The following is a 13770-nucleotide window of genomic DNA, read 5'->3' on the forward strand; positions in this document are numbered from 1 at the left end:
AATTAATATTAACTAAGGGTAAAAAAAATCATTTACTACTAGACCCAGTTTGAGGGTGTTACACATGGCACCCAAAGTCTGGCCAAGTGCTATAAATTGGAACGTTTTCTGCCGAATTAAATACATCTTTTTCTTTCCTTTCTCTGCATACTCTCAAGATATATATATATATATATATATATATATATATATATATATATATATATATATATATATATATATATATATATATATATATATATATATATATATATTTTATAATTTTAATTTTAATTTTTAATAATAATAAGGTTATAGTGGCGAATGTTTTAAGTTTGTAAGTCAAAACTCTGTCCGTGTAACACTACGCGATTAATACTCATTGTAAGTTATGTTCAACCTTTTTAAATTAATGTCTCGTAGCTAAGTTATTATTATGCTTATTTAAGCCGAAGTAATCATGATGTTGGACTAAATATTAAAGACGGGGTTATTGGGCTTTGTACCATAATTGGGGTTTAAACAAAAGACCGACACTTGTGAAAATTGGACTATGGACTATTAATGGGCTTTATATTTGTTTAACTGAATGATAGTTCGTTAATTTAATCTAGAGATTTACAATTTGACGTAACTATAAATAACCATACACACTCGATCAGACACGATGGGCGGGATATTTATAAGTACTAATAATCGTTCATTTAACCGGACACGGGAATGGATTAATAGTTAATGGACTCATTAAAACAGGGGTGGATTACATACAAGGACACTTGGTGTAATTGATAATAAAGTATTAAAACCTTGGATTGCACACAGTCGATAACCTGGTGTAATCATTAACAATGTATTATACCTTATTACAGTTTAAGTCCCCAATTAGTTGGAATATTTGACTTTGGGTATAAGGATAATTTGACGAGGACACTCGCACTTTATATTTATGACTGATGGACTGTTATGGACAAAAACCGTATGGACATATCGAATAATCCAGGACAAAGGACAATTAACCCATTAATAAACTAAAATCAACACGTCGAACATCATGATTACGGAAGTTTAAATAAGCATAATTCCTTTATTTTATATCTTATCGCACTTTTAATTATCGTACTTTTAAATTATCGCACTTTTATTTATTGTCATTTTATTTATCGCACTTTTATTTATCGCAATTTTATTATCGTCATTTACTTTACATTTTAAATTAAGTTATATTTATTTTTAATATTTTACATTAGGCTTTAATTGTAACTTAAGTTTTAAAATCGACAAACCGGTCATTAAACGGTAAAAACCCCCTTTTATAATAATAATACTACTTATATATATATATATATATATATATATATATATATATATATATATATATATATATATATATATATACAAATATATATATATACAAATATAGTTTTAAAAAAATATAGCGTTAAACTTGGCTAGCTCCCTGCGGATCGAACCGGACTTACTAAAAACTACACTACTGTACGATTAGGTACACTGCCTATAGTGTGATAGCAAGGTTTAGGTATATCCACTCTATAAATAAATAAATAACTTGTGTAAAATTGTATCGTATTTAATAGTATTTCATAGTAAAAATATAACTATTTCGTATACACCTCGCATAACATCAAGTGTGTTATTATTTGGTATTGTAAGGGTGTTGTAATTCAAGATTTCTACCGTTCAGAGTTAATGGAAATACAATTGTTTGTAAGTTGTTTCTACTTTATTATTACTATATCCCGTAGGTAATTTCCATTATGCTTGTCTAGATAAATAACCGAGATGTTGAATGTTTACTTTTCATTGATTGTTCTTATGCACGATAGTTTGATGTTTGAATACAAGAACCAAAAGTACTTCCAGTCACAATCATTGTGGTTGGAACCACTAAACCTTTAGTTACTTAAGCCATTAAGGAGGAAGTAACTGTATCATAAATAATCTCAGTGAATTCCCATTGACTACAAGAACAGTCAAGTAGTTGTTCACAATCAAACAGTACACTTATATATATAACAATTAGTCAAGAACATACCTTTTAGATTCAAGAGGATTTCTTCCTCTTCTGTCTCATCACTGAAACTGATGATCCTCCCGTCGAACCCCCGGTTGATCCTGACCTTGCCCCAGACCTTGATTCAGAATATGACTTTCTCACAGATGGACACTGATCAGATCGATGACCTTCATTCTGACAATTCCAACATACATTATCCTTAAATGAACAAGACTGGACATCATGTCCTATTAAACCACATCGGTAACATCGGCGCGTTCTTTCAGAACAATCTCCATCGTGACTTGCTCTACAATGAACACACCACGTTTTAAATTTAGACTTAGATACACTTTGAGTCTGTTTCCTTTTCATCTTGTTCCAAAAAAATTTCTTTGACTTTGAACTAGGTTGACTTATTGTTTGACTTTGCTGCTGAAGGCTTACATTCCCCTTTCTACGATTAATTGCAGCTTTAATATCACTCTCAACCATTTTTGCCATAATAAAAGCTTGAGATAAAGTGGTGGCAATTCTTGTCAGAGTTCGATATTCTGGCAATAACATTTCCACAAAATGATCAATTTTGGATCGTTCATCCGGAACCCATTGATGTGCAAACCTTAGTTTGTCCGTATATTGATCAATCGCATCATCCACATACATTTGCTCGGTCATTTTCAATTCCATAAACTCTCTCCTTAACTTTCCTATCTCGTACGGGGTACAATACTGTTCGCACACTTTTTCACAAAATTGTTCCCAAGTGATTTGACCAAATTGTTCCTTTGTTATCTGGGTAATGACCGAATCCCACCATACCATAGCTTTATTCTTCAATAACCGACAAGCAAAAGTAACTCTGAGTTCTGGTTCACATTGACACGCTTCAAATACCCTGTCCACTTCTCTCAGCCAATTTAATGTGTCATTCGGGTTAGTGCTTCCCGAATACGTAGGAGGATTACAATTTAAGAACTGTTTATAGGTACACTTTTTCATGGTTTCAATTGAGGATTGTTGAAAGATCTGATACTGATACAACGTCTGTGCTGGATTTGAATAATTAAACTGGAATGGAATTTGTGATTGTGGTTGTGATTGTCGTGGTAATGTATCTCCAATAGGCACAGACCCACTTTGCGAAGTTACATATTCTGGAGGTGTACATGGAATAGTTGTGAATGGAGCAATAGTAGTAATATCTGCTTGCGACTTTTGTTGTTCCAGTTCCCGAATTTTATCTCTCATTTCTTTCAACTCACTTTGTAACCGAAAATTATACTTTCGTAAATCATCTTCTGCACTAAACTCCTCTGAGGACGCTCTTGTTAGTCTGGGGCTCAAGGGGGTATCGACGTCATGAGTTTGATCAACCATACCTGTCTTATCACAACATCTCACAAAAGCTTAGTGGATAATTGGTTAGTACCTATCAACTAACACGTATTCCACCCATATTCACTTTCCCTTCCCCCACTAGTATGTTTGACACAACTCCAAACTAGATTTGGGAACATGACATTCATCACAATGTACATGCGGCCAAACCTATGCTCTGATACCAAGTTGTAACACCGTACATTTTTTTTTAAAATCACAGCGGAAGTATTTAAAGCATACAATATTCATATGTTAAAAGCACCTCGTTAATATATATTACAATCCACTGGTGTTACTTTTCAAAACAGTTAGACATAGTTATCAGACATCAGAGTTCTTCAGTGTGTCAAACATAACCAAAGTATAACTATCTTCTCCCGTCTCTAGCATGCAAACAATATAACCTGCAGGGGAGAAAATGTGGGGGATTAGCACAACGCTAAGTGAGTGAGATATCCCAATAGATACTAATACAAAGTACCAAGCCTAGCTTTTAGAGATCATGCATATGGTCAAGGGTATAAGAACATAGCATTACAGAGCTATCACATAATATAGCATTATTCAACTATATCATACAGAGCTAGGCAGTGATTCAATTAATAAATTAGCAATAACATCACCAAGCTATTCAGTAAAGGCACCAAAGGCATTATACTACACAGCCTTCCATAGCTATATAATAAAGGTATCCATAGCTATACACAGCTACTCACTAATGATATCAATAGCTTTACACAGCTATTCACTCTCATAGCACTAACGGCTATACATAGCACTAACGGCTATAAAACCCCAAGAGGATCGTTGACCCTGCCAGGTCTACAACAACTAGCTGATCAAGCTAGAGCCGTACCGATAGCTCCAGTTATTGTCCCACAGTATACCTCTCCTGACGTTTACATACGTCAATTATAGTATACTTCCCGTACAATAACCCCCGAGCCCAACCCTTCTATACACGGTTGACCTCTTCCATCCCTTCTATACACGGACGGTACTGACCCTTCTATACACGGCCAGTTCCCTAATGTGCACATAACCCACCTACAATCTCACCGTAGGTAACATCACTAATAACCACAAGACAATCTAATCAGGCATTCTACTATTTCAATATAAGCGAAAACCTGATAACAATAGTATTACCTACTACTTGTCGTTACAATAATAATTAACATGCATACATAGATTTTCATAATCTATATTAACCAAACAGCGGGTAGTAACTACACTTGTTACCAAATACCAATATCCATAAGGATAGTCCCACTCACCGATTACCAGCAAGAACTCAGTGGTCTAATGTTACTGAGTCTTCTCTGTTCCTTTATCACCTGAGAATGATACAATCCGAGTCAGTAATCATATCTTGATAACAACCCGAGAATAAGAAAACAACACCAAAACCAACACTTAATCACTTTACAAGTGGTGTTCCAATCGTATGAGTGACACCATCACACGCACGTTTGAGAACACTCAACCGTGCGGTTGAAAACTCACTCGTACGTTTGGTCTATGACCAAACATCCTACAATGATTCACCTTATCCGTACGGTTAATCACACGAGTGACTAGTGACTCGTACGAGTCATGTCTCAACCGTACGTATCATTACAATCAAAACATAAGTTACTCATCACCACTCACTCGCACGGTTGACCACACGGTTGACTGCCTCAACCGTACGAGTGAATGCTCACTCGTGTGAGTGATGAAGAACAGTAGTAAAAATTCATCGAATAATCGATATCATACCATCAAATCATGCTATTAAGTCACTCAAGTAAGTCTATGATCTATTATAGGCAAGTTTACCCAAAATCCCCTTCCATAGCAACTCCCGTATGAGTGTAAAATGGAGCATACACGCCTCCGAATAACTTCGACCCAAAATAAAGTTTGATTTAGTGTTTTAAAACCTTATAATTATAACGTACACTTCAAGACGATTCCAACGATAGTTTATTCGTCGAAAACGGAGTTAGGTTTGAAAGTTACAGCCCTTTCAATTTTCCCAAAAACTGACCACTGCTCACTCGCACGACTGAGGTCTCACTCGTGCGAGTGACTCCTCAACCGCATGGTTGAGCCTCAAAAGTGTGGTCACACGTACGGTTGATCTGTCAAAAGTGTGGGTGCTGAAAATCAGTTCCAGCACGCTGTTTTCGCGTTTTTTGCACCCAAAACTCGATTTTTGGCCGTTCTGATCATGAAACCACTTTAAAAACATCATATAATCCATATACAAACTATTTCTAACATCAATTGAGCATAACAAACACATATAATCAAGAATCAAACCCAAAAATCATCAAAACCCATTTTAACCCAAAACCCACTTTAAATCTATCAAATTCAATGATGTTTACCTTGTTTTGATCCTTGAAAACACTTGAATCTTATAAACGAAATCACAAGCTTTGATCTTGCACTTTTGATTTTATGAATTTGGTAAGCAATAGTTGTTTTAGGGTTAAGTTTCTAAAAGTGGTAAAGGAAAGAACGAGTTGTGCATATATATCAATTAGGGGTTTCTTCACTATGAGGGAACCCCTTCCGTCTAACACACGGGTATTTACCAGTTATCTAAAACACAATGTACCCTATTAGGCAGTCCTAACGAGGTCCAATTCGCATAACGAAACCTGTTCTGTGACCCTTGTCACAAAGCGCACACAACTAACTAATCAAATAATTATTAACCCATAATTATTAAAATCACTAATATTAATAAATTAATATTAACTAAGGGTAAAAAAAATCATTTACTACTAGACCCAGTTTGAGGGTGTTACACATGGCACCCAAAGTCTGGCCAAGTGCTATAAATTGGAACGTTTTCTGCCGAATTTAATACATCTTTTTCTTTCCTTTCTCTGCATACTCTCAAGATATATATATATATATATATATATATATATATATATATATATATATATATATATATATATATATATATATATATATATATATATTATATTTATATTTTATAATTTTAATTTTAATTTTTAATAATAAGGTTATAGTGGCGAATGTTTTAAGTTTGTAAGTCGAAACTCTGTCCGTGTAACACTACGCGATTAATACTCATTGTAAGTTATGTTCAACCTTTTTAAATTAATGTCTCGTAGCTAAGTTATTATTATGCTTATTTAAGCCGAAGTAATCATGATGTTGGACTAAATATTAAAGACGGGGTTATTGGGCTTTGTACCATAATTGGGGTTTAAACAAAAGACCGACACTTGTGAAAATTGGACTATGGACTATTAATGGGCTTTATATTTTTTTAACTGAATGATAATTCGTTAATTTAATCTAGATATTTACAATTTGACGTATCTATAAATAACCATACACACTCGATCAGACACGATGGGCGGGATATTTATAAGTACTAATAATCGTTCATTTAACTTGACACGGGAATTGATTAATAGTTAATGGACTCATTAAAACAGGGGTGGATTACATACAAGGACACTTGGTGTAATTGATAATAAAGTATTAAAACCTTGGATTGCACACAGTCGATAACCTGGTGTAATCATTAACAATGTATTAAACCTTATTACAGTTTAAGTCCCCAATTAGTTGGAATATTTGACTTTGGGTATAAGGATAATTTGACGAGGACACTCGCACTTTATATTTATGACTGATGGACTGTTATGGACAAAAACCGTATGGACATATCGAATAATCCAGGACAAAGGACAATTAACCCATTAATAAACTAAAATCAACACGTCGAACATCATGATTACGGAAGTTTAAATAAGCATAATTCCTTTATTTTATATCTTATCGCACTTTTAATTATCGTACTTTTAAATTATCGCACTTTTATTTATTGTCATTTTATTTATCGCACTTTTATTTATCGCAATTTTATTTTCGTCATTTACTTTACATTTTAAATTAAGTTATATTTATTTTTAATATTTTACATTATGCTTTAATTGTAACTTAAGTTTTAAAATCGACAAACCGGTCATTAAACGGTAAAAACCCCCTTTTATAATAATAATACTACTTATATATATATATATATATATATATATATATATATATATATATATATATATATATATATATATATATATATATATATATATATATATATATATATATATATATACAAATATAGTTTTAAAAAAATATAGCGTTAAACTTGGCTAGCTCCCCGCGGAACGAACCGAACTTACTAAAAACTACACTACTGTACGATTAGGTACACTGCCTATAGTGTGATAGCAAGGTTTAGGTATATCCACTCTATAAATAAATAAATAACTTGTGTAAAATTTTATCGTATTTAATAGTATTTCATAGTAAAAATATAACTATTTCGTATACACCTCGCATAACATCAAGTGTGTTATTATTTGGTATTGTAAGGGTGTTGTAATTCAAGATTTCTACCGTTCAGAGTTAATGGAAATACAATTGTTTGTAAGTTGTTTCTACTTTATTATTACTATATCCCGTAGGTAATTTCCATTATGTTTGTCTAGATAAATAACCGAGATGTTGAATGTTTACTTTTCATTGATTGTTCTTATGCACGATAGTTTGATATTTGAATACAAGAACCATTCTTGTTAAGTTTAATCTTTTCGATTCAATTATTTAATGTACTTGTTCAACTAAGAAACACCATCTTGTTGATTTAGTGTATTAATTTGCACCTAGTGACAAGTGTTTGCCCGTCTTTTACCAAAAGGGGTAAGTTGCGTTCAAACGATTAATCTATATAGGAATGTAAGAACGACTCTTGTAGATACTTTTGGATAGCTTAATTGATATGTATAGTTGTCTAGGAGAACGATCAATTCCCTAGAATATGTTATACATATTTTCACTACTCAATTCCATATAGCTAATAGGTGTTAGAAATTTGCCTTATCTAGTGACGTTTATAGGGACCCTATTACTACACTTAATTGATTACTTGGGTTGGGTGAATTGAGCATTTAACCGGACCAAGGGGATGAACTAAGCTAAACCATTAGTTGACATAAGTGGATCATGATCAACACATCATTGGCATGATCATCATTCAAGTCTTTAGACTAGTTGAATTAGTTGATTACAAATAGGAGGTCTTAGATGACAAGAACATCACTTGCATCGTGTAATCCTGTTTGAGTATTTGTGCAAGACTACTCTTGGTAAACCGATCAATTAGTTCTCGTGCATAGTCAATCAATCCGGTCTTAATCCATAATAACATTCAATATCGAGGGTAAAAAGTCTAGATGAGCATATTCCTTTAATTTGATATAAAAACTATCTTTTCATTTTTAAAAATCTAAAATACCAAAAATATTGTCTTTAAAACTTATTCCTTTATTGATTTGCCCATCGTTAAAGGGCAACCCAATATCTTGTATTTGTTTGATTTCATTTTATCTAGTTAAATCCCAATTTAGTTTATAGAATCTTAACTTACACATATAATTGTCCTTGGAACGATACACGGATTTTACCATTATCTATACTACTACATGATCGGGTACACTGCCCGTTAGTGTGTGTAATCTTTAAAACCGGTACTTTTCCATACAATAATTCATATACCACGTTTCGCACATCACCCCCGATGTATGACGGAAAACCGGATCCTTTGATAAGCACAACGTGGATCTCGGATGTCGAAGGGTGTTTTCGTACTATTGATTGCCCTCCCGAGAAAAAGACAAGACTCGCTACTAGCTTGTTGCGAGGTAGGGCAAAAGATTGGTTGAATGGTAAGATTGATCTTGTCGGTGGTGAACCGTTTATGGCGTTATCGTGGGACGAGTTTAAGGAGGAATTCTTCGAGGAGTTCCGGACTGGAGCCGATTTGATGGAATTGCGTGATGAGTTGCAAAATTTGCGACAAGGATCTATGGACTTGAATACTCTCAAGACGACCTTTATGGCGAAGGCTTGTTTTTGCCCGGAGTATTTGGGGAATGATCGTATGTTGATGGAAGATTTCTATCGAACACTAAATGATGACTTGAAGAATAAAATTAGCAGAGGTCAAGCGAAGTCATTTGCGGAGTTATTCGCGGTGGCTAGGGGTTTCGAATGGTATTCGCGGTCAAGGATGTGTGAGCCTTCAAGTAAGAGAAGGGTTGATTCGTACGGCGCCCCAAGTAAGAAAAATAAGGGTGCAAGTGCGAGTGCGGGTAATGTGGGTAAAGGCACGATGGATTCTCGTGCACCTAGATGTTTCAATTGTGGTGTTAGGGGCCACAAGTTATGGGAGTGCACAATGCCGAGAAGTGATGACGGGATGTGCTACTATTGTCATAAGGAGGGACATCGCAAAACGGATTGTCCTGAGTTGGCGGAGGCGAATGCCGCAAGGAGACGTTAAGGTACATTTCGTTTTAATAAATATGTCCTTTGATTATTTATTATGTTCCGTTGAGTTTGGGTTTGTTAAATGCCTCGTGATGTGCATATTATTGATATGGGTGACGTTCCTAACGGAAGTACCCTATGTTGACGTTTTGATTGATGGGCGAAGGGCGTAAGACTTGGTGCAACCAAGCATTCCTTAGTGTTGAAAAATGTTTCTACCAAGCCATGGGTGTGGGCTTTGGTGTTCGGATGTAAGAGCGTGTTCGCTCTCGTGTTGAAGTTCATGAACCGCGAGGTTTGTCGGGTGGATAAAATCCGAGGGATCGGGTGTTGATCTCGATGTATATTGGTGAAGGAGTCTACATGATGCGACGTTAGGTGCCTCTTTTATACCTACTAGCGTGGTGTTCGACTTCGACGATGTTGCGGTTACATTGTACTTAGGGTACCGATGAGAAACCCTTAGGTACATGAGTGACTAGGTGGGAAATTGACAAACTATAGCAATTGGATGATTGCGAGAGTAGAGTTTGTGTAAATTGTGGTACACTTTTCGTTTGAAGTGTTTAAGGATCGGTTAAAAATCCTTCGTGTGCTCAAGGTTGGAGCAAGATGTGGTGACAGGTCGTGTGAACCCAATTGTGGTAAAGTCTACCTTTCGGTAGCATTGTACGGTTGTACGAGATGCGGTTATGGAACGTAGTTTCAAGTAGGGGAGTTACACTCCCGCAAGAGGAAGTTTTAATGTGAGATTTCGGATGATGCTCTTAGTAGATCCGGAAGTCGTGTCGGGACCTAAATTTGGTCGATTGTGGTTGAGTACAATTTCGGTTAAACTGTACCTATGATATTGGATTTAAATTATCACCGAGGTGGTAATGTGGTAAATCTCGTTGAGAGATAATGGACGTGTTTGACGAGCAAGGTGAGATCCCTCGCTTAAGGGATGTGCGTGTCAGATTCTCTTCTAGAGAATTGTTGTTTTGTGCCTATGTGCGATATAGGTGGTTCTTGCTCGATTGTGGGGGCGATGTGTACACGTATGAGTGACGCGTGTACGTATATAATGTATTTAATTGTGTAGCGTGAAATGCGGGATAGTCGCGGTGTTTAAGACACCACATTCTAAGTAACGAGTGGTATTGTCGCGGTGTTTAAGACACCACTCATTGTTTTGATTGACATGTGGAATCGTCGCGGTGTTCAAGACGCCACATCGTCATGGGGGTGAGTTAGTCGCAGTGTTCAAGACATCACCCGAGGGATTAGTGATTACGCGGTGATTAAGTAACACTAATGGATGTTATGAACTCCGGCGGTCTTTTACGAGTACCGTTCCCTAGTATGATTGGTTAACTATGGTTGTGTTGAGATTTTGGGACGTGAATATCGGGTTGTTCGTATTCACAATATGTCGGGTAGTGCGATTGTCCCTGTTGGTTGACCTCATAGTTTGAGGTAGTGAATGTCGGGTAGTTCGGATTCACTAAGGCTCGGGTTGTACGGCCATCCAAATTCTATGTGAGACTCATTGTCGTGGACTCAACGTGAGAAGGCATGATAATTTGACTTCCATTAGATCCAAATTCTTGCAGCTGATGGGACGCAATTATGGTACTTCAAATGTCTAGACAATTTCCTTTTGGGTTTACAAAAGTTGGATGATCTCAGATGTTTAGCTATTCTTTAATTATTCCATATCATTGTAGGGAATTGTTTTTGAGAATGCATCAAATTTTCATAAAATTCCAATCGTATGCATCCAATTTTCAAATCTTTTATTGTATGCATTCAACTTTCTAAATTGTTCTATTGTATGCATTTAACATGTTTTAACATATAACGTTTAAGGTTACCTCAATCTTATTTCAAACAATTACATAATTAGACCCTCATATTTATAAACCCTAATTTCAATGGTCCCTTCATCATCCTCTCCATCTTCATAAACCAAACCAATCAAACTAATTAATTCAATCACAACTTCCAAAAGCATAAACCAAAAATGAACTTGGAATGGACCTGTAAGTCCACATTCTATTCGTAGAACACAAAACCACGTAACACAAAATTCCAAACACATAAATTGTGTTCGTCGTACGCCTTCGCAAAATTAAAAAAGGCTGTCGGTGTTCAAAAACAAAACAAATTAGAATCAAGAAAATTATTTCTTGTTTTCTTCCTTTGGAATCCGTTCGCAAAGTCAAAGAAAGGTGTCGTGATTTATAATTATTTTTTATCAGGTTAACAAACTAACTTGTTCTGTTTTTTATCTTCATCTCGGTTAACGCGAATCAAAATTAATCGTTATGTTTTTTTGTCACCGATTAGAAGAAGTATGCAACCCCAATTGAGTTTAATTGGTACGATCTTTTCTATTAATTAGGATCTTGAGTCTTAATCGAGATTTAATTGGTACGATCTTGTTTATTAACGATATTGAGTTTTAATTGAGATTCAGGTGGTTGCCGGAGATGACAAAGAGGACAATCGGATTGCGACTATGGTTGCCGACACCGCTGTAAATTGAACGAAGATCTGGATTTGGATATAAGTTTCTTGCTATAATTAAACCTCATACTTGAAATTTAATAAGCTAATACAGTTTATGTCAAACACTAAATATAATACCATCGAGAAATTATAATTAGTTGCTTAATATGATCTTTAGTTCCTTGCTATTTGGAGTTACCCACCAACTGAAACTAAGATCCTTTTTTATTTTTTATTTTTTATTTTTTTGTAATTAGGGTTATTAGTGATTATGAAGAAGATGTATTATTTTGATCTAAAAAAAGTTATGATTATGAAAGAAGATGACGAAGATGACTAAATTTAAAAAAGGTGGGATGGTAATTAACAATGGGGGATGATTCTCACACACTATTTTTTGATCCTCACACACCAATTTACTTGAACTCCTCCCTAATAATAGGGTAAAAGGGTGTGTGAGGATCAAAAAACAGTGTGTGAGAATCATCCTAACGGGGGATGATTCTCACACACACTTTTTTGATCCTCACACACCAATTTAAAGAAATGGAGTATTATTAGAAGAGTAAAAGGTTAAAATAGGTATGTGAGGATCAAAAAAGGGTGTGTTAGAATCATCCCCTTAACGATAGTGGACTAACTGTGTTAAAAAATTAATGTTGGTGATCTATTACCTGATGTATAAGTCATGACTAGCATACAATAGTTATATTTTAAAGTTAAATGCATAAAATATAAGTTTTAAAAATTGAATGCATACACTGGTAATTTGGTGAAAATTTAATGTATTTCAAAACAATTTTCCGATCATCATTGTATTCAAAGGCAATATTTGAGAATCATCTACAATTTTCTCTTTTATGTAATCTCTTTTTCATCTTTATTTCGATGAAAAATTCCTGCAATTTATATATTATTGTTTTTTTTCGAAAAAAATAGGAATGTCACAATAAAAGGTTTGTATGAATCAAATTAAATTGTGCTAGTCCCTCTCCCAAAACATATACTCCCAAAAACACATTTTCTCTCCCAATTTCCATCTTCAACCCTAACCCTAGTTCAAGCCGCCACCGTTACCTGACTATGGCACATCGACGGAGGTCGGCTGGCGTTCACCTTTTTGTTTTCCTTCTCTACTTCTCTTCCTCTTTTTAGATCCATCTTCTTTGACGCTTATGCCGGCATTGACAGCCGGTTGACCGTCGTGACCAACGAGTACTTGGCCACACAGCTTCATCGAGAAATCTCCGAGATATACTGAGATCTGCAAAAGCTGGCTGCAAGCTATATACAAACATTTAGTAGGTTAGTTCTAATTTGCTAGAAAGTATATTGTTATCATAGTTGATGGTGAGTGTGTGTATATGTGTTCTTTTTTGTTTTTCATTTGATACATAGAAACTTTATATATGGGTTTGATATAGATACGATGGTATTATTGAAAGCCATAACAAATGGGTATATACTATGTAACATGTGTAACATGTGAGTCTTATTAAGATAATAAGTTGAATATGTTGCAGTATGTCGAATTTAAA

General features: G+C 34.9%; 1 long non-coding RNA gene across 1 annotated transcript; it reads left to right on the forward strand.

Moving 5' to 3' along the window:
- The first annotated feature begins 11745 nt into the window (after positions 1–11745).
- LOC139896344 (uncharacterized) lies at positions 11746–12498 on the forward strand. Its single transcript, XR_011776216.1, has 3 exons — positions 11746–11982; positions 12071–12102; positions 12201–12498. It is a non-coding gene; the product is annotated as an uncharacterized lncRNA (long non-coding RNA).
- The last annotated feature ends 1272 nt before the right edge of the window (positions 12499–13770 follow it).

The sequence above is a fragment of the Rutidosis leptorrhynchoides genome, chromosome 3 (genome assembly GCF_046630445.1).
Source record: "Rutidosis leptorrhynchoides isolate AG116_Rl617_1_P2 chromosome 3, CSIRO_AGI_Rlap_v1, whole genome shotgun sequence".
NCBI lineage: Eukaryota > Viridiplantae > Streptophyta > Magnoliopsida > Asterales > Asteraceae > Rutidosis > Rutidosis leptorrhynchoides.